Source organism: Sphaeramia orbicularis, chromosome 2 (assembly GCF_902148855.1).
Source record: "Sphaeramia orbicularis chromosome 2, fSphaOr1.1, whole genome shotgun sequence".
NCBI lineage: Eukaryota > Metazoa > Chordata > Actinopteri > Kurtiformes > Apogonidae > Sphaeramia > Sphaeramia orbicularis.
In genome coordinates this window covers 27,317,739-27,341,330 of record NC_043958.1, presented here as the reverse complement: position 1 = coordinate 27,341,330, position 23,592 = coordinate 27,317,739, and the positions used below count along the sequence as shown (strand labels likewise).

The 23,592-nt window shown below is 37.0% G+C and overlaps 1 long non-coding RNA gene across 1 annotated transcript; it reads left to right on the top strand.

The window, feature by feature from the left end:
• The first annotated feature begins 2,975 nt into the window (after positions 1-2,975).
• LOC115435674 (uncharacterized) lies at positions 2,976-12,466 on the top strand. Its single transcript, XR_003937726.1, has 3 exons — positions 2,976-2,986; positions 8,676-8,679; positions 12,269-12,466. It is a non-coding gene; the product is annotated as an uncharacterized LOC115435674 (long non-coding RNA).
• The last annotated feature ends 11,126 nt before the right edge of the window (positions 12,467-23,592 follow it).

Below are 23,592 nucleotides of genomic sequence, written 5' to 3'. Positions count from 1 at the left end.
ATGATGACTGGGTCAGAGCATCTCCACAACTACAAGTCTTGTTGGGTGTTCCTGGTCTGTAGTGGTTAGTACAGACCAAAAATGGACTTAGGAAGGACATCCCAATCTCAGGTCAGTTCAGCATCAAATAAATCCGATCCATAGAGACCCCACCTTAATCACAGGACTTCATAGATTTGCTGCTAAAGTCTTGATCCAGATACCACACACACCTGCAGTGGTCTGGTGGCGTCTAGGCCTTGGGTCAGAACTATTTTTGTGGGAAAAAGGGGGATACATTAGACAGATGGTAATAACGTTCTACTACCATAGATGCTGAATTGTTTGAGATCCAGTTGTTGTTCTGTATACTTTTGGTAGGATGTAACCATTTTACACTGAGAATGAACAACAAGATCTGGACATGCTCTGACCCAGAGATTTAGACGTTACAGTTTCTTCTATGTCAAATTTGCTCACACCCCTACTCTTGTTCATTTTTGCTTTTTCCAACACATGATCTTTGATGTACAAATGTTGACTTCCTGCCCAATATAGTCCAATCGACAGGTCCCATTGTAATGAGATAATCAACATAAATACCACTTTGCCCATCAGCGGTGAGAATGAAATGGCTGATCAGTGTATGTTCTGTGTGGATTAACTTCAATGTGTGCATGTGTGTTGCTTTTTACTGCTGTAGATGGTGAAGGTTGAGCTCATTTCAACCATTTTTATAAATGATTTTTGGTTTCATCTACAGGAATGCATCTCCACAATAGGTTCAATAGGCTCATGGTATGTTTGCATAGTTACTGTTGGGTTTAGAGAATAGTTGGATATCATGTTTTTTCCACTAAGCTGGAAGGGGAATGAAAATTGTAATCTGAAAAGTAGCTAAAGCACGCAGTTCAGTAAAAAGAGTTTTTCTGTGAGATGTAGCAAAGTAGAACTATCAACTGGCATGAGCTGGAAATACCTTGAGTACTTGAGTAAAACCATCTCCATTTTTTCAATCAATCAGTTAAATTTTATTTATATAGTGACACATCATAACAGAAGTTATCTCATGACACTTTACCTTTAGTGCTGGTCAAAACCAGACTCTTTTTTTCCGTTTATATTCCACTACTCTATCTAACTCTAGCTAGTCTAATTTCACAGACATCTGGTTCATTTAGCTGATTTCTAATTAAAGGAACGAATCAGAGTTGTTGCCAAAAATACAGTTTGAGCCATTTAAAGGCAAACTTCTGAGTTATTTCTGCACATTTTGCCTCCACAGCAACACACAATCCCCTTGCTTAGTTTCATGTTGTGAACACTGTATTGCTCTTAAATAGGCCTGATAAACAACCAGCAATCTGTAACCAAAGACATTCCCACTGAACCTTAGTTTACTCCAGTTATAATGATGTAATTAAACACAATTAATTAGAGCTGTCTGCAGCCGATTGTGTGACGCCATCAGTGAACCTCACATGGCCTCAGTGTAACCGGAGCCTGTGCTTCAGCCACTGGCTATCGAGGGCAAGGGAAACTATAGAAGTGTCCTATAAACTTAGACAAAGACAGCAACAGCACCAGCAGGATTCAGTTTCTCTTATAGGGCACCACTGACAGCCGCTGGCCTCTTTAGAAGTAAGAAAATAAACAGGAGGTTCACCTGCAGAACCACCTGGAGAATGTACAACTTTTCTCCTGTTCTTAAAAATTGCACATTAGAACTGTAATTATTGAATGATTTTAGCTGCAAAAACATAAAATCAGTCTTGTAGGTCATACTGTATGGTCTTAACTGTACAGTGTAACATGCATCTTCAATATTTCATGGTTTTGTTACCTTTGTATTATATCAGCTACATGAATTTGCCTGTGAAACTAATGGTCAGACATGGTTAGAGTATACACATATAATATGCTTCAAAAGTACTGTAAGTTTTAGATGCAAAAAAAAAAAAAAGTTGCAATTTAGGGATGTGAAACTTTATTTTGACTCATATTATATATGAGATTGTTTGAAAGAAAATACCAAGTTTATGCTGCCCTCTGTTGGAAATATTGCATAATGACACCAACATCTGATACTGTGACTTGCATTAGAAATCTAGTTTTGCTATTATTTACATTATATTTGTATTCCATTTTGACTTCCAGATCAAGATCTGCATAAACAACATTGGAAGTCCTGACTAAAGTAAACTAAACTAAACTAAACTAAACTGGATCAAGTTCAAAGTCCTCTTCCTCAGTTAGAAAGCCCCAGAAAAACAAGACCTGCTCCATCCCTGCACTCTGTCATCTGTTCATCTGACACCAACCTCCTGTCTCCACCCTCTAGGACCAGTCACCGGACCTTGTGCAAAACAGTGGCTGACTCCTCCCCCTTGGATCTTAGACACATCTGAATGTTCAGATCACTTATCAAACTCCCCTTCTCAGAACTGTGTTTAATGATGTGTGCTATATGTGATTAATGTTATGACTCATGCTCTCATACTTTTATTTTAATCAGAACATAATCATATTTTTTCTTCACATGTGGATCGTCAGTGAAATAAGTGCAGCGAAACATCTTTGAGTACCCTGAAATATATTATATAAATAAAAAGGGATTATAATAATGATTTCCATTATCAAAATCAGTTACTGCTAAACAAAACAGCTCTGAGGTTGTAGATATTTAACAACCTGATCAATGATTCACTGCAAATTGGATTCTTGTCACAGGCTCAGGTGACCATAAATTGCATGATCAGCTTTCAGACCAGATTGGGTCGGGTCTTTTTAACATAAAATTACATCATGCAAACCAGTCTGAAGTGTTGATCTGAAACAAACCTTCAGTGTATGTTTAATAGGCTTCCTATAAAGCATCTCTATATAGTGCTCAATCTAGAGCTCAGAACCTATATTTTAATGCATAGTCCCAGTTGGAGCGCTGCTAATCTGGATTTGGTCATTTTAGAGTAACTTCTTCCCAGACAGGGATTAATTCAAATCAGGAGTTAGTCATACTGACTATGGCTTTCTGAAACAAATATGGAATTACAGATACCTGTACTGTTCCTACATCCATACACTGCAATCCTTAGGGCACAATTCATATTTGCTCCTTTTTATCTTACTGGCCGACAGGCCGTAAGCTATTGTCGTCATGCGGCGTCTGGCGTCTGTCGTCCGTTACAAATATTTCAATTGTCTTCTTCTCCGAAACTACAATTCCCATGGACTTCAAACTTAGTATACAGCTTCTTTATGATGATGTCAACAAAGTTAGTGAAATTATTTGGATCCGGATCTGATTCTGGATTTGGTGCGACTTTGAAAAATTTCCGCATAATAAGAGATAGGAAGTGGATCAATGCAATAACTCAGTAAAAATATAAATGATATCCAGTGTAAATTTCTACAATCCAGCCCTGATGGGGAGATGGCCAAAACATAATGGCCACATGCTGATCAGGATCTTCTTCTGGATCCAGGAACTTACGGAAAATTTAACATGGGCTCTTATGGGGAAAACATTTCAATCGTCTTTTTCTCCGAAACTACAGTTCTGATTGACTTCAAACTTAGTATACAGTTTCTTTATGATGATGTCAACACAAGGTATTGAAATTATTTTGATCCAGATCTGATTCTGGATTTGGTGCGACTTTGACAAATTTTCCCATTATAAGAGATAGGAAGTGGATTGATCCAATAAATCAGTAAGTATCAATGATATCAAGTTGGAATTTGAATTTTTTACAGATCTGATTGGAATATGAGCAAAACATGGGCTATTTCTGTAATATAATAAATACACAGAACTGGGTGATAATAAATGGCTTTTAATTTGGCCGGTAAGCTACAGGGCCATTGGTCCTATTTTTTTACTGGCATTGGAAGTGTTTATGTTGTTTCCTAAAGAATAAAATCTGTGAAAATAATCCACTTCATGTAAAGTTGTCCATGCGAGTCTCTGTGTGTGTGTGTGTGTGTGTGTGTGTATTTGTCCTTTGTATCATCTTCGGTGGTGCCTCCCACCATCCTGACCCTGGGACCTTAAGTAAAGACTCCTGACGTTATTTTTAAGTCACTGATGATGAGCAGTGTTTGAGCAAAAATAATTCAACAACCTCAGGTAAAAATGGCTCACTTTACTGATTTGTGAAATGACTACATTGGCAATAAAGTAGTTGTCCTGAAAAAAAACAACAACAACAAAAAAAAAACACAAATTATAATCATCTACACACTTCACATGAACAACCACATGCATGTACATCCCACTTGGCCTCTGTATATATTTGATCTTTTATTGACTCCAGGTGAAAGTCTTATGGGCAGAACTGAAGACCTGTGAGATTCTTTTCTCTAGTTCATCCTCAGAACAAAAGCGTCAATATCATAAAAGAAAGAGTGGCTACTGAATTTCACCAACACATGTTAAAGTAAGTTAAGGAGGAGTGTGAAATAAAAAGGAACATAATACAAATAGAACTGAAACTGAAGGTGATGGAGAGAAATGCAACTATGAATGACAGATCAATACATGAATTTTTAAAATACAGTAACTTTTGTTTTATTATGTCGCATTGGGTGTTATAATTGTTTCTTTAATATCCAAGTCAGCAAACACACGTTATAGTCACTGCATGTTAAAATAACATCAGAAATCTCTACTTAAAGGTACAGGAGTGGAAAGCTGCAGCTCTCAAAAACTAAATACTAAAAGTCTCTTTTACAAGTCTGATGCAATATATTTAGAAGTGAAACCTGCCCTCATTTAATCCTTAATTTAACGCTGAATTAGATTTAGAATCCTTCCAGGTTATCAGATCAGCAAATTCAACACTGACCATGAATGAGTAAGCAGGAAGCCACCTAAACCACCCAAAAACATCAAAATCCTAGTGATTCAATCTAATTTTGCGGTTACAGATGGATACAAAAGTGAAATGGATTGCTTGATTTCTGAGGCAAGATTCTTTAGATTCAGATTAAATTTTTAAAACCCCATGGGATGGTAAACTAGCAAGAAAAAGTACAAATGATACACTGTAAAGGCCCAGCAAACAGATTTGGCAGACACTATTACTTTTGGCAGTCTTCTATTGTCTACAGACTTAATCTAATTAATCATGATCATTTAAGTCATGCTCTCTGGGGGGAAACCCAATAAGCCATTACTTGACCCATCTGAAAGCAGAGCCATGACTTTCACGTCGTCTGAAAAGACAGGTTGCATAAATACACAATCACAGGTGTCAGCTGACCTTGGTTGTAAGGTCACTGCTTGATTTCTTGATATGACTAGTGTCTCGATCAATCATTAAGCATTCCTTGTCAAATTAAATCCGGTGTCAGTGCGGGCCTTCTGTCAACACTGCCGAGTATCACTGGATGTCATTAACTTTATAACAAAGTAAGAGCAGGAGCAGGATGAAACTGGAGGAGTGAACACCAGCCGTCTCACCGTGTGCATCCTTTTCTCCATTACTCAGCTCGAATTAGGTTGTGTGTCGGAGTGTGTGCGTAGACCCCGAGCAGGACCCAGTTGAGATGAGGGCCTTGTCATGTCTGGTGAGATCTAAACCACTTAGAGGATGAGCAGTGGTCTGAGCTCCCTTCAGACATCCTAGCACAGCATTCTGCTGAGACTAAGATCCCAGAGTAGCCCTGTTTAGCCACAGATAGCGGCTAAGTGCCCTGTTAGTTCACTCTATCTCCAACCCTTCAAACTCGATTCCCAAGAGCCTCTTAAGAGACGCAGTGTTGCTTTTTTCCACTCTCCTCAAAAGCAGCTGAGCAAGAAAAACACATTTGTCACACTAGAGAGCTTTACAGGTATCAACGCCGGTTACAGACCATCTACCTCCTCGTATCGTACAGCTTTATAGATGAGGCCTGCTTTTGTTCAGCAATGCTATGCTAAGAAATTTGCCTTTATTGTTCCAATGTCATTGAGAACCGCTGTATGTGATCATATATAGTTGAATGATGAGCGAGGTTTGTATGAGTTCTGACAAACTTTGGAAAAACAGCATTTTCCTACCATGAACCATGGTCATGAAATAATCAACAACAAACTGTAAAACTACATACATTCTATTTATTTATTTATTTGCACATAATAAAAACAGCAATGGAAAAAAAACTACAACATTCAAACAAGTAACAAAATTGTGTAGGAGAGGTTAGAAGCCAAAAAAAAAAAAAAAAAGACGGCTTATATGAATACCTCCCCCGAAATGAACAATACACAAAAAAAGAATAAAAAAACACATTATAACTGAAATAATAAACAAAAGTAAAAACAATAAAAATGTAATCCACATTACAAATCATCAAATACAAATCAAATGATATACAGCCTTACATTTTTTCATGAATTAAAGTCCTTTTCAGATGCTTTTTAAACAATGATAAAGTAGATGTTAATTGAAGTTCAGGTCTTAGATTATTCCACAGATTCGGTCCACGATATTTCAGAGAATACTGACTGACTGAAGTTCGGCAGTACGGAAGATAAAATTTGCTTGAATATCGTTTCGAAAAGTTGTGAATAACAGAAGACAACATAAAGAAATTCTGAAAAACTTTAGAAAGAATATGAGTTAAGTGAACATATTTGTACATGAAGACACAGGTCTGGTAAACGTTCACATCAAAAACGGAGAGAAGTTTGAATATTTTGAAAAGAAGAGCACAGATGAGTCGTGCCTCTTAGAAAAACTGATCTTTCTTAAAAATTTCTTTTGAATTAGGAGAATCTTATTGAGACACGTGGGACAGGTTGCCGCCCAAACAGTATTGCCATAAATAATGTAAGGTTAAATTAAGCAATAATAAAAAGTCAAGAAACAAGAATGATTTATCAATGAACGAACTCTGTTCAAAATGCCAATTGACTTCATGATTTTTTTACAAACAAGATCAATATGAGATTTCCAATTCAATTTTTCATCTACAATTACACCCAAAAATTTAATGTGAGAAACCTGGATTATTTCAAAATCATCTATGAATATTTTGTTGTTTTCCTTGTTATACTTCTTATTTTTGTTACAAAATATGATAAAATTAGATTCTGTTAATGATTTTAAAAGTATCATGGAGAATGCAGTAAAGGAGGAATGTCACTGTTGTACTGGATGCCATTATGGTTGAATAGTTGTTGTTGTGTTTTATTGTTTGTTGTATATCATGTATGTTTTTTATGTTGTTTAGACTTTCTATGGCTGCTACCTTGGCAGGTCTCCCGTGCAAAAGAGATTCCTAATCTCAGTGGGACTTCCTAGTTAAATAAAGGTAAAATAAAAAAAAAACAAACAAAACTATAGACTGCATAGATGATAGTGCTACTAATAGTGATTAAATATAACTGAAGTTGAAGTATTTTGAGTCACTTATGAGGTACTAATACAGCTACGTAGGTACTCACACTCCAGAGAGGAGAATAGATAGAAAACCTTGTTTTCCAGAGACGTAGTACTAATGAGTGGGAGTACAACAGTAATAGTTATTAATAGTATGTAGCTAATAATTTCTTCTTTTTCTGTAATTCAGTGACTGATCTATTCTTTGTTATAGACTGTATATATTAGTTAATTCGCCAAGTCGTGAAAAATTGGGGGAGGACAATATAAGCTCGGCCTCTCTTTTTTAAGACATAAAGTATTGTTAAAGAGCCACAATGAAATGGCTATACACTTTGTGACATTTGTTTTTGTTTTTTTGTCTGACTTATGCCTTTCAATATATTGGAGTGTCCTGTTTAAATTGCAAATTTATTTTGCCTACTTATATTCAAAATAAAGTCTATCTATCTATCTATCTATCTATCTATCTATCTATCTATCTATCTATCTATCTATCTATCTATCTATCTATCTATCTATCTATCTATCTATCTATCTATCTATCTATCTATCTATCTATCTATCTATCTATCTATCTATCTATCTATCTATACTTTCCATTCAGTAACTACATTTTGCTGGAAATGTCACACTTTTACTTGATTAAAGGTTTGAAAGCAGAACATTTACTTCTAGTGGAGTATTTTCAGTGTGGTATCAGTATTTTTTTTTTTTTTTTTTTCAAAATGAAGATCTGAGTACTTGTTCAACCACTGCTGCACTCTCCAGTTCTTCTCTAAGGCAATCAGAGGTCCTCTAATATTACAGTACTTTTCATTTAGTCAGTGAACTAATTGTCTTTGGTGACAGACTCAGCTCACTTAAGCTTGTTTCCCTGATCCATCATTGTATACGGGCTATAGGTTTACAGTCACTAATACCCCTAAGTGGCCAGGGGTTAAAGATTTCAATAAGAATACTTACTGTACTGCACTTTGTAACATCTCTATTTTCAGGAGAGGTCACATTCAGAGACGGCTCTTCTGTCAATCCAAATCTCACGTGGACGATCTCTTTCTGCCGATCTGAGGTGGCAGGAATCACTTTCAGCCAAACGGAGCGTGGTCCAGGCTGGAGACGGAGGTGAAAGGCAATTTGATCGGCTCTCTGTCTGGTCACATGGTGTTGTTTGGGTTTCTACTGTCGTTGGGATTCTCCTAATGAGCCTAGTTAGCAAGAACTGTTCAGCAGGGGAGACAGTTTAAAATTTTAACGGACATGAAAGCATTTTATTCATCCTATCTGCCATATATTGGATTTGGAACATCTGTTTCATGCTTTTACCAGTGAAGTGGTGTATTTAGGTGCCATAAAGCAGCAGTTAAAGTGGAAAAGAGCTTCAGCTACATTGTTACACACTTTTTGCTCCATTGGTTTTTAAATATTCATGCTGTCTACAGTTCTGTAGAAACTCTATAAGGAGCAAATGGCCAAGTTTCCTTTCAGTCTGTCTGACTTTATCAATAAAACACCCATATTCATCAAATTACAGCCCCTGCTTTAGCAGAGTACCGTACTGGATAAATCAGTATACTCTTCCATTAACCTGTAAGTCTGCCTGTCAAACCAACAGCGCTTGGTTTTAATCTCAGTATAACACTTACACTCCTAAGATTAAGTAAGCAAATAACTGTCACATAGTCACGGCTCTTGTCAAGACAAAGTTATATAAAAAAAAGAAGTTATGAATCATACTGATGAAAGCAAAAATAGAACAAAAGATAAATGCTATTTGTGAAGAAAAAAATACATCAAAGATTGAAAAACAAATGAAAGATATGTGAAAAACATGGAATCTAATATTAGCACAGTAGTTTGGTTTAATTACTGGGAATAGATAGATTTATATAGTTTTTCTTTATTGCAGGCATGTGTGAATACCATCAAAATAATACAGATTTATTTTAACATCCTCCTGATTTCTGAAAGGTGCAACTTGAACTTCTCAAATAAACTTCACATCTATTGATGCTACAGTTTTGTATTTACAGTTCAGAAACAGGCATTTCTGATGGGATGAGGCTGCATTTGTGCCTATGGAATTATGTTGTTTTTCCAGCAACATCAATACTAAAAGGTATATACAGGTTTTAGAGCAACATATTCTCCAGTCCACTAAGGGACTTTTTGGGAAGGGTCTTGCTTATTTCAGTAAGACAAAACTAAACTGCATGTATTACAAAAGTTTGGCTTTGTAGTCGAAGAGTCCTGGTTCTGAACTGGCCTCTCTGCAGTCCAGACCTTTCATCGACTGAAAACATTTGGCACATCATGAAACGGAAAAAAATAACAAAATTCCAGTTCCAGATGTTTACAGACTGTTGTTAAAAGAAGAGGCAGTGCTACATAGTGGTAGACTTTTCTCTGTCCCAACTTTTTATAGACACGTTTGTGCCACCAAATTCAATATTACCCTATTTTTTTCTTCAAATGATACATTTTCTCAGTTTTCTATGTATTATTGTGAGTACAATATAGGTTTATGAGATTTGAAAATTATTGCTTTGTGTTTTTATTTTAGCCCAACTTTTTGGGGTTTTTCAAGATCACATATCATGCTGTGTTGCTTTTGTAGTACTTCACATAAGTAAAAATATGATACTTTAAACAGAAATGAGCATAATGTGTACCATAGGCAAATCACTGTGTAAATGAAAAAACACTGAAATATGGATAAAAATTATGTCCAGAAATCACTTTCAGAAAACACTGAAATATTTTGACCATTGCTTAGTGCCAAAGAATCTTGTTTTTTCCTTTTTATGTGAAGTAGTCATGTTCATAAGTGAAAGGTTTTGCAGCAGTAACACTCCCCACAAACACTTAATGCTATGGCTGTATTACACCATCTCCAAACCCACTGTACAATGCATATTTAAAGTTTTATTTATTAATTAAGTTTATTTATATATGAAGTTTTAAATTGCTACTTGGACTGGCTTTGCTTAAAATTTCAGAAACTTCTAAGGCCTTATTCTATTATAAGATCTGACAAATTCAGTCTCATAATCAAGATTATAAGTAGCACTGTTGTTGCTTTTGCCATTTCAGATCTAACACAAATACACCTTTACAGATTAGAACTTAGTACAGTTTACATCATGTTGAATTTAATGTTTTCAGTGCTTTGTCTTTTATTCTCCTCCCTGTTTATTGCATTAATACGTTTTGTTCTATCGCTTGCTACCTTTGCATCTATTTGTCACATTATATTCTTTGTGAAGCACATTTTAACACTATAGACATTACATTTATAACAGTTTTTCTCAGTTGCTTTGGTACATTTCTCAGATCAGAATTGAAATTCTCAAAAGTACTTGTTCAATCTTCACATCAAAAAAGCAGTTTCTCATTTTTTTCAACAAGCTGCAAATTCTTTGGTACATCCATGCAAATAATTCTGTAAAATTTTCTGTTGTTTCCTACATTAACAAATGCTTATGTTATTTTGATCAAAATGTATTATAATGGGTGTCTGTTGAATAGTCTCACCCCCACAACATTTATGCATTAGTTCATCGCATAAGTCTTTACATGCAAATGGTTGAACAAGTTGTCATTATATATCAAGCACATTTCTATACATTTCCATTAGACTTTTTTTTTTTTTTTTTCTAAATCTGTCCTGAATTGGTAAGAGGCTGGATAAGACACTCTAAAAGATTCTTTCCATGTTGCAATGCAAGAGAAGATATTCATTGTGACATGGATGAGAATTTGTGGCCCAACAGACAAGAACGTCAGGTGTAGTAAGACTGCACTGTAACTCCTACAGCATTGCATGTACAGTTGTCCCAAAGGAGATTGTCCTCTGTTCACATTTCTACTTCTGTTTTTTGTTTTTTTTTTGTTTGTGGTATGCAGCGCTGTCTTTCCTTTCTGTATTGCAATCACATGGTCTGTCAACAAATTACAGTACAAAACAGTGAGAGTGTAAATATGAATCTTGTCCAGCCTCTTGCAATCAATCTCCCAAATACACTAAGGTGTAACTTACAATTTACAATAACTGTTGTCAAAACTTTAGCCATAGTTTACATCAGAACATCTGTTATACTGACAACATGACTAAGCAATGTGACTGTCTTATCCGTACATAATGACACAAGGACTTGTCATTCTGATGGCACTGACATGTTCACTGACACAGATATTTACTTTTGAGAGATGAATTTAGGATTTATGAGCAAGAGACTGGCTTTTGCAGTTAATCCATGGTGTTTCGATATTTGTACGAATTGTTTTGAGAAATGCACTTACTGTTTGGCAAATGTCAAGGAACATTCAAGAAATGTACTAAAGCGACTGAGAAAAACTGTAATTATACTATGTAAACTGCAGAAATAAACCGAAGCAAGACAAAAGAATCAGACTGTCCTTTTTAACTTTTACCAGTAGATGGCAGTCTTTTTGCATAAATGTCAAAGCCAGTACACCAATGTTCAGATTTTTTGCCAAACCAGGCACAGCAATACTGGTACCAGTCATATCAGATTCTGTATAAAATCTAAAGAAACTATTTTCTTTCATTTTTCTTGGAATAAATTCTAAGAAAAAGTCTAATAGTAGATTGGAGCTTTCATTTATAAAATGACATATAACAGTGAAATTAATCAATACATTTGGAAAAAAACAAGAATGTTAAATTCGATGCTTATTATAAAAAATGACTTTATTCACTCTGACATTATGCAAAAATGGGATATTGTTTGCCTTGTAGCATAATTGCCTAAGCCATACAGTATATGGACAAAAGTATTGGGGCACATTGAATTCAGGCGTTTCTTTTCTAACAGGGGTCTAGGCTGCAAAACAATGATGACTAATGTTGTTATATAGTTTTATATTGTAATAAATATTAGAAATACAGGACAAAAAAGCAGGACATCTTACAGCTGCAGTCATGATCTGTCCCAATATTTTTGTCCGTATAGTTTATAAGCATCAATGTTTCCTTAATCTTTAGTGAAAGATTTTTCATCCTAACTGAGATGTGAAGAATGTAGGTTAGTTGTGGTAGGAAATTATTATTTACAGTCAGAACAAAAACATATTTTAGAAATTTAGAGGTTGAACTTTTAAAATCATAGTCGAGGATTAAAAAAAAACAAAAAACAAAACAAAACCCAAAACAAAAAAACAAAATCAATATTGAGAGAAATTAAGTAAAAACCATCTCTGAGGCATTTTGGAAGCAAAGATAACAATTTAAACCAAACTAATCAATGTAATGATAAGTATCACAATATCTACATAATAACTATATTAGGACATTTGTCATTATTGTTTTGTAGCCCAGACCCCTGTTAGAAAAGAAACACCTGAATTCAACGTGTCCCAATATTTTTGTCCATATAATGTATGACTTAGGCAATTATGCTATGTGGTTAATGATATGTGTCAGACATTTGAGAAACTGTTCCTTGTAATGCTGCGCTCATGTGACATTTGTGGACCAGCCAGGGCAGTGTTCTTACCCATTTTTCCCTCAAGGGGGTGATAAAGATCAAGAAACAACTTCCACGGCGAACAAGGCATCTTCAGTCAGTTGAAGAACAAGAAAAACTGTTCGTCACTTTAGAAGAATTCATACCTAATCTTTTTTCCCCTTTTGCAATTAAGGAAAAATAATAATCTGTTAATCCTTGAGGAAAATTCTATCTTTTTTAAATACATCTTTAAACTAAACCTAGGTGTGAAAGAGGTGCCCCAGTGCGTAGGAAAAGGCCTGTAAATTCAACTCCAGTAGCATTAGAATTCTAAAAGAGGGATGAAGGAGAGATGATTCCTCTGGCTGATGAATATTTAACCAGCAGAGTTTACGGAGTTGAATATAAAAAGAAAGGAAAAAGCTGGTTTATTTAGATTTGGTCTGAAGGGAAAAGACCCTTCACATCTCATTGTTCACACCCAAAGATGTCATTAAAGCCCTTTCTAATATCTTAAGTGATGATTGTATAGTATGACACCAAGTGTTACATGATTATGGCTGTGGTACACATAATTATCATCACCCTAATGATGGTTTTGAGCGATCCACTTCATTTTTATGTACATCTTTCCTGATGGAGTGCGTACAGGTGCAATTTGAAGAATCCACAATGGATTTCTTAGAGGTCATCAAGCTGATTGCGGCCTCTTTTGTTTCTCTTTTCTCATTGTTATTATTGTGTGTTTGTGTGCGTCAGTGGGGAAGCAGAACCTACAGGTGGGCCTTCTCTCACAGGCGTGGGAGTGAAGTAGGAAGTAAGGATAACTAAATCAATATCATGTGAATTATTAAGAGCCTCCTCCATTGTCACGCACCGTAGATCTCAAGCCTGGAGAGGGGAGGGAGAAAGGGGAAGGGGAAGGGGAAGGGAAAGACACTCCCTCCTTGTCTTGTTTTCTGTCTCCCTTCCTTCATTTCCTTTTTGTAAGTTACATTTCCTCTTTTACCATACACAAACACACCTGTACCGCGTACCCTTCCTAGGTACATGTACTTTTATGCACATACCTCAACCTCCACCTCACCCCACCCAGCCATTTCTACACATATGCACTCACAGCAGACACACACACATGCACTGGTCTTTAAGCTCACCCTTGTTGGAGTGCTCATTAGTCAGTGCAGTGATGCAGAGTAGCCCTGTCATTAGCTGAGAGCTCTGTGTCCTCCACTCCCTTCCCTCTGTTTTATTCTTCTTCTTCCACTAAGGATTCGTCTTCATTTTATCTCGGACGCCAGGGGCACTCCAAAGATCTACATGACAAAGATCTTCCTAATCCCACTGAAGTCTAAATACCCTCTGCTGACTGTCTTTATTAGCAGAATTGAGATCAGGTATCCTAATTGCCTTTGCCAAATGTGTCACTTGTTACAGCCAAAGCTGAAACTGTTGAGGAAAGAGTTTGTTAGAGTTCTCCTTTGTTTCGTCTCTTTGGAGAGGCTGAAGTTTAACCATTATCCTGCGCAACTCAAATCATATCATGTTATATGATAATAATAAGCAGATTTAGGGCTACCATATTCCAACCTGGTGCACTATGAAAATTCATTAAGAAGTGACCTTACTGAATTTAAATAATAATAGTAATTAATAATTGTAATATTTAATTAAAATGACCAACCAAGTAAAAATAAGTGTGTTCTTTGGTGCAGAGATGAAAAATAGTTTTATGAATTGATATCAGATCATTACAAAGCACATAGATTTGAATCAGAAAATGCTTTTTTTTTTTTTTTTTTATCCTAGGCCTAGCATGAATGTTGCATCTCCATACCATCCTGGTTGATACATGCTGATAAAGAGCTTTTAAAAGAATGTGGTTTGGTCAGCACTGAGGCAGGAAACGTAAGGATTAACGTTTTCTCTGAGCTCTGGAGATGTTTTGGAAACAGGTCACCATCGTCTCTCGTCTTCTCACCAAACACGTTACATTAAAATGTCAAATGTCATTTGAAAAGTAAAATAAAATGTGAGACTTTTATTACCTCACGTTTGATATTTGTATTTTTTTTCCAGGCCAAGTGTAGACATTTTCACCTTGAGATATTTCCAGTACAGCTAAGATGGAATTTTTTGTTTCACATCCATCTTAACAGTAAATGTCAGGTTTTGGTGTCAGTCCTTCAGAATCAAAGACTAACAGCCTCTTTCATCATTTTGCACAAACATTCAACAAACACACACTGGGAAATATACAGTAGAAAAGAGAAAGATAACCTACCAATTTCTCACTGAGTGCAGCCTCTATGATGCAGCATGCAACACGGCCCCAAGACATGTTTTGAGTCAGGGGCTTGACTCCCACTTTTACTGGACTAGAGGACCTCTTGCTCTGCTGCCTCAATCATTATCAGTAACACTAGTGCTGTCTGCACCTGTGTATAGCCAACAGCTGAATGAGGGGAATTCACGCCCATTTTCTCTGAGAGGAATTCTGGGAAACGTAGGAAATCAATAACTAAAGATGAACTGAATGGGTCATCTTAGGTTTACAGGCCACAAAATTAGTAAAATTTGGAGTTGAATACAGCAGATCTTTATGATATAATTCATACATTTAATTAGAATTTGACATATATTACTGTGCAAAAGTCTTAGGGCACCTTTAGCATTGCTGTTTTTGCATCTATATAAAATGACCCTACTCAATATGCTTTAATGACTAAGTTTAAAAAAGTCCCCAAAAACTTAGGATGCCATGTAAAATAAAAACACAAAGTAATGATTTATCAGTCTCATAAACACATACAGCTTGGGAGCAATAACTGAAGGAGTTGGTGGTTCAAATTCCTCTCTGTCCTAGTCATGTGCCATTGTGTCCTTGAGCAAGATACTTCAGCCACCTTCCCTCCAGTGTCACTCACACTGGTGTGTGAATATTCTGTGGTGGTCGGGGGGCCATTTAAAGAGTGTGAATTTGAGTGTGAATGAATAATGGATCACTAATGTAAATGTATATCATTTAAAGAAAAAATTAAGATAATATATTTACCATACGTTTATTTTCAACCTGGAAAGTCTGCTTTCAGTTTTTGTGCAACCAACATGTGTCATTATTTACTACCAAATACCGAGACTCATTACCTTTAGACAATTCAAGACAGTAATTTCAGTCCACTTTGCCTCACTGTACAGTTGTTGCGCAGTAAAGCAAAGTGATTAGAAACCATTTATATCTGATGTTTTTTTTTACTTTATGTTTTTAGTATAATTGGGCCATATATTATCATCTTTACACAGTGAAAGACACATGGAATTTTTTTTAGGCCTAAATTCTCAATTTTCTTCACTTTATTAACTTTATTCATTTGGAGTCTTTCTCTGTGTATTGCATTATATTATTGGACTATTGCTTTGCACTTTGTCTTCTCTTTGCTCTGTGTATTCTGCTACAAATAATTCTCCATCCTCTGATTAATAAAGTTTCTGAATCTGATTCTAATTAAAAAAGCACCCAAGATCCAAAATTTAACTCCAAAATCAATCATAATGTAGTGAGTATGTAAGTTCAGTTATATTGGTAAAATTACAAAAGTAAATTGATGCTGGTCTTTATTATCAGACAACAAGGAAAATACAGAAAATGCTTTATGTGCCCAGTATATAAAAAAAGAACAACATGGTAACTACCCTTCAGGATTTAGTGTAACATCAAAAGGTAACTCAAACACTAAGATATATTTGACACATCTTTATGTTAATGTGGTGAAATACATCAGATTCTTGGAGTAAATATCATGTTGCCTGTTGAAAAGGGTTCAAGACATAGGCAGGCATACTTCATTGTTAAACAGAGACTGAGAAATACACATGTGTGGACACTATACCTTTATTAAAGCAACAAACCTAAAGTTGACCCTAGAATTTTTCACAATACTGTATTTTTTCCAATTTGAACAAAAATTCAATCAAATTTTCTCAGCTGATAGTGTGATACATGCAAACCCATTTTTTTTATTCCTGTAAAAACCTGAACTCTTCTTATTAATTGAAGTAGGCAGGGCCATGACCAAAGATGAACAAGTTGCATTTTTCTATGAGTTTAGAAATATTTGAATTACACTGGAGAAAAATCTAATCAAACTACACCTACACATTAACTTGGTCATGAATCTTTATTATATTCATCATTTCCAAAGTGACTGCAAGATTTCAAGAGGTTTTAAAATCATTAAACTTCTTCGTCAACTCCTTTTTGCAACTTTTCACGAGATGAATAACGTGTGCTGCAGGTGCGTGCCCTCCGTTGCCCTCTCTAATGAGCAGAAATCACCCAGTACCTTGTGACCCAGTGATTTGCCAGCACACTTCATCTACCAAAATATGAACCTATTGTAGCATAGCAGGGATCCACAAACTAATAAGAAGATGCCATACCACCTGACTCACGCATACATGCTTATTCCTCCCATTACGCCTTCATTTCCTTTTCATCCCTCCTTCAGCTCTCATGACAGTAATACTTGTTCGTCATGTTTAGCCCAGGGGGTGACGAATCCATCCCCGTAAGACGGATACACCCTAAGAAGATGAATTCATTCTGTCTTCAGCGCCCAACCCTTATCATAGATAGATAGATAGATAGATAGATAGATAGATAGATAGATAGATAGACTTTTTTGATCCCAGACTGGGAATCTGTAGCGCAGCAGCAGTGTGACAAACAGTAAAAATAGAATATAAGAATAAAAATAGAACACAAGAGCCAACGCACTATACATAATAAATTAGAAGGTCTCATGCACAGACTGACGGGATACGCTGCTGTATGCACCCTATCAGTCTTCCTCTGACTCTCTCGCTGCTGTTTCTTATCTGCGTTGGCCTCTTGTTTACCAACACCATCAGTTAAACACAACATCCCCTAATATCACTTCAGCTAATGACTGTGTTGTAAAGCCTATCAATCTCCAGGAAGCACCAACACACCAAGAAATTATTGACAAATACAACTCTGGATTCCTGGCTAAACCAAATCTGCCACAATATGAGCTTTTTCAGTCGAGTAATCACTCATCACATCCAACCTGCTGTGTTACCAACTACCATCTACAATGCAATTAATGAACACAATGATGATAGCACCAGGAGGACATTCCTTTCTGCTCATCATGCATTCCACACTCCATGCTATTACAAATGACCAAACACTCCATATAATAGCACATCATTTAGCCGATGTCCTTCGCTGGCTTGGCTCCCCACATATTCCACACTGGCCATCAAAATCTCTGTGATGGAGCACATTAATTACACCCATCCAGAGACAGCTATGATTACAATTTCACACGTTTGAATGGACGACAGCCATTTTCCACAAAACTGCAGAGGCAGTGCAATGACTTTGGTGAAACAGGAAGACAGAAAGCGGGGTGGTGGGGGTTGGCAAAGTGTATGTGTGTATGTGTGTATGTGTGTGTGTGTGTGTGTGTGTGTGTGTGTGTGTGTGTGTGTGTGGGGGGGGGTCGTAATTCTCTGGAGAACTGCAGATGCAGGATATGTGGACGCATGGATGCTGACAGTTCTGGCGTTCAAGCAATACGCTGTAATTGCATGCAAATGGACCTGAATCTGTATCTTAACACATCTTCATTAGCTGGTTCACAAGTGTCTGCAGCTTAGATGGAGGGACAATGGAGGGTTGAAGTTAATTCTTAGTAGGCTGGTTCTGTTTTCATACTGGACAACTTTAATTAAGCGATAGATTAAGTTTTGAAGGGATGGTTTAATGCATTGAATCCCATGAGTGCTCTAATAAACAGCAGAATAGAATCAGTCAGTGGATATCTAATGGGGTTGAAAATAGACACAGACATCTATATTTCCACTGCCACATTCATTTTTCACATTGATGTTCAGATTTTGAACATTGCTCTAAATAAACGTCTTCATGTATTTCAGCTGCGTTGCATTTCACTTTAATAAGTGTAATTATGTTTCATAATTAAGGGAAATCATACATGTATATGGGTTCAGAGTGGTATTGATTGAGGTTATGTGCATTTTCATTAATTATACACAATACGTGTCTGCAAGAAGTGCTATTTTTGTTCCAGTTTATTAATAGTTAATTTCCCACAGACAGCAAACATGTACAGATTTTTTTCTTGAAATTCTTTTATTTTGATGTTTCTGTTATGTTAGCTTTCACATTTTTCAGACTGTTATATATTTGCTGTTAATGTATTACTTAATTTCTTTTTATGATGCATGTCTATACACTCAAATTAAACCACCATTCACTAAATTAATAGTGAATAAAGCTGCTGAAATATGTTGCAGCAGGCATTATATTCATTCTCCACAGCAATGGGTGTCTAAACTGTTTTTTTTTCCTTGTGTCTGGAATTGTTTTGACCTGTAATCCCCAAGATTATAGTGGCTAAACTGCCCACTGTGTGTTTTCATGCTCTTCATCAACTCCTGGTATGCTAGGCTGAGAGGACTGCTGGCCTCTCGATGCCCTTAGCCTGACATTCAGGGATCACAGGGGTAGCTCGCTGTGTGCGCGTGTTTGTATCTATGTGCGTGTCTGAGTGTGTCTGTGTGTGTTTGTATGAGCACAGGCGTCTCCAATGCCCTTGGGGTGGAGACTGGCTCCTAGGAGGTAACAGGATGTCAGAGGCCACAGCAATTAGGAGGCAGTTGGAACCATTAATTAGCCAATATATCACTTACACTATTGTTGATATAGACTGTGTACTATATGCTATAACCTCTGGACAACTTTGCGTCCTCATCCTATTCCTATTACGCTTACGTTGTGTTAATAATTGCCAGAAAATGTTCACCTTAAGTTACCTAAAAGCTGCACCAAAGTGACATAACCCCCTTAGAAGTGATAATGGCAGAAAATAACAAATAAGAATGTGAACCTCGGAGCCGATCCTGGCATTGAGAGAGACTCTTTCAACTCTATGCCTCGTCTTCAGGCAACATGTCTCCTGAATTCACATCAGGAATTTTTTTTTTTGGAGGGTTCACCTGTGATCCGAGCCCGCCTTGAGCAGTTTGATTTTCCTCTCTGTGCCTCCAAGCCAGGCTGTGAACTTTCAAAGGCTGTGAGTAAAGCTGCGGTGAAAACAGAGAGGGGATCTGAGCCTGCGAGCTTGTGAGCTCTGTGGCTGAAAAGGATGGTGGATGGGTGGAGGCTCTTTGGTGAGGGTTGTTTAGAAATCATAGCGATGCAGGTAGCGGTGAGGATTGACATTGCCACCCACGTGAGGGAAGGACAGTCAGCTGAGACAGACAGGAGCTGCTGTTGGAAAAAGGACATGAGGTGTACCTGCAAACAGACCTCTTCATAAAAAAAACGTCACCAGACCCCCTCTGTGTGGTAAGTGGGGTGAGTAACACACTGGCAACCCTTCAGTTCAATGATAAGGCAGTTCCTGCTGTTGCTGTACCTTTCTAACCCACAACCAAAGGATAAGCAAGAACACAGCAGCGCTCCTCAGGAGCAGCAGAGGCCATTTTACCAAGCCACCGAGTGATTGACAGGAGCTGACGATAAAGGCAGAGAGGAGCAGCGTTGAAGGATAGCGGCCTCAGTGATGGAGTGCTCATGGGGAAGAGTAGCTATTGAATCCTCTTTTTAATCTGTCTGTCAAGGTTATTGAAAGTGCTGTCTTCATTATTGCATGCCAGCCTTGGACTTAGAGAGGCTGTAAGTATGAGAACACACCCTGTTGTGGTGGGCAGATAAACAAGCTGTAAGCAAATACACACATATGAGCAAATGCAAACTTAGACGGATCGACAAAGCAGTGTATGTGTAGTAATACTAAAACACAAATGCCGGGGGAAAATTGCTTTTAACTACATGTTTACTTGTGCATGATGGCTCTCGGCAATGCACGTCCTCAGGCATTTGATGTTGGAGTGTACAAGCTGCAATCCACACATGACCGGTGGGGGCAGTGTGGGGAAACTGGGAGGATTACTACATTATTTTATCACTAATAAACAGTGACCTGAATGTAATCCTGAAAGAAGAGATGAGGAGCTTGGCTCCAGAAATGCTTAAATTTCATGAAGAACTCCTTGAAGACAGGGCCGGTTCTAGCCTGTCATATTAGGATGAGCTGGTTGAAATAACAGGTGGGCAACTTGGTTGGTGTGTACAGACAATAGCAATAGTGGCCTGAAGGTTCACAGTTTGAATTGCACGGCACTGACTGGTTTGGGGGTTTATGTAAGTATAAGAATCACTTTATTGATCCCCAAAGAGAAATTCAATTGTCAGGCAGCTCATCTGTCTTCATTTACTCCTTAATATAAAATAAAAATGATTTTAAAAGTCCTTCGTGCATATTTCTTTTCATTGGATGAGCTCGGAAAATAAAAGAATGAATACTAAATATTCATAAAATAAATTAATCTCACTGTGGCCCGAATTTATACAAAAAGAAGGCAGTCTACTCTTGTTCAAACTCAGACTGAAAAGTGGCACAGATAGAACAACCACACAAACAACTGAAACTGGGCCAAAAGTAAAAATAAAAAACTAAATTATATTTTTTTGTATTTCACAAATCAAAAAAAGTCTTATCTAAATTCAATCTGAAAAGTGACAAATGACAAAGAGAACAACAAATCTTTTTTTTTCCTTCCAAAACCCTGAAATTTAGACTCAAATGTCAGTAGAACTATATACATATAGACCATCATGACCAAATTATTATAATAATTAATATAATTTAGTGACAGAGATCATTTGCCCCTCACTCGGTTTTTGTCCCGTCCTTGGGCTACGGTTGAGAGACTGTATATGTGTGTGTGTGTGTGTGTGTGTGTGTGTGTTTTACTGGCGCTGTGTATGTTTTTTGGTTTTACTGGCGTTGTGTTTCCCAGTGTGTGTGTTTTACTGGTGCTGCTTCAGTCAGTGTGTGCGTACATAATGTGATACCAGGCCGGCTGCTCTGCAGGAGCTCAGCCCAAGAGCACGTCAACAAGCCACAGATACAGTGAAACTCCGATAGAGAGAATGGCGGTATTAAACAGAAACCCCGACAGGTGCAGCAGTGACCTCGATAGGTACAGGAGAGACCAAGGAGGGATGTGGAACCCCCCGCAGCCTGGAAATGGACTGTGAGCTGCTGTAGGTGTGAATGAAGCGCTCAGGAAATGCAAAACGATAATGACAACCAATCACTGACGGAATAGGGTGGGCTGTAGGCTGCCCATCCAATCACGAATAAGAGCCAATAGTAGTGTAGTCTGTTATGTTTTTCTAATTGGATAAACGTTTTCCCTTAACTTTCGACTGGGTGGGCAAGACGGACATTTCGGTGGGCTTAGCCCACCCCTGCCCATGCCTACCGCCAGCTTCGCTCGAAGAGCACCTTTTTGAATATTTTCCTTTTTTTTTAAAATAAATCTTTTTGTTGTTTGTTTTTAAAGTTATATTCGAAACAAGCAAAACAAGCAAAACAAACAAACAAACAAACTAAGAAAAATACCATGGATGGCCACTAGATGCTCTCTCCATGACGGCCTGACTCAATTCGATTTACAGAGAAATTTGGTTTAAAAATACAGCTTTAATGTAATTGTTAATAATTTATACCTGTTGCGTTATAAAGACAATGAATCTTTGCAGACTTTCAGAAATTCTGGTGGTTTTTGACATCATTTCCTCACATTAATATAGAGAAATATTGTCACTGTTGTTATAGAGTGCATGGTAGCTGCCTTTTTTATTTATTTACATAATCACAGAATAACTCGGCTCAAACCCTCTTGTGAGATCGTTTGACACTACACATCTATACATGTAATATATAGATAAAAATGTTGGGAGGCACTGAATTCTGGTGTTTAATTGTTAAAGGAGGTGGCCAATAAAACCATAATAACAAATGTCATAATACTTTTTTTATGTTGCAATAAATATATGTCATATTTTTTCATCTTTATGTTTGATTTTGTCTATATTGTCATCTACACTTACAAAATGCTTTAGAGTTTCTTTTTACTTATTTCACTTGATCATGATTTTTCTTTTTTTGGCAAAAATGTTTTATCTCTAGATTTCTGAAATAATTATGCTCTGACCATAATTAATAATTTTAAATGAACAGTCATCTGATTTCTTCAAATCTTATTCAGGAAGGGAAGTGAGGCTTTAAATCAAAAAATAAATACTGATATGAATATTTTATCATTTAGGTGTGATACGTCCCAATATTTTTAACTGGTAAGTATGTAGTGCCTACAGATACATCTCTGGTCTAAGATGCATGTTTGTATTACATGTCATTACATGTGCACACCTACATTTGCACACTTACATTTGAACACTGAAGGAATTCAAAACATGCCTTTAGAAACTGAAAGATGAGTTGAGTACACCTACAGGTACTGGATGATTTTCGGCATTGGCATATCCTGGGCCCCTGTTGCCATATATTGAGGATTTAGTGGACTGTTCTGTTCTTTTAGCCCTCATACAAATCTGCTTCTCCCCTGCACAGGTTATACCAGGGGGCTCCACTCCAAACTGGACCCCTTTTCAATCGATGTTCATCACTGGGCCCAGCAATAAGTTGTCAATGGGATTCTCATTAGGATTCAAGTATGCTTTTGAATAATATTGTATAGTACTGAATCCTACTGACAGATGACTGGGTGAGTGGCAGTTGAGAGCTTGTCATGGAATGAATTTTAATCAAAAGGGGGATAGTGTCAGGCAGAAATTGATGTCTCCGTAT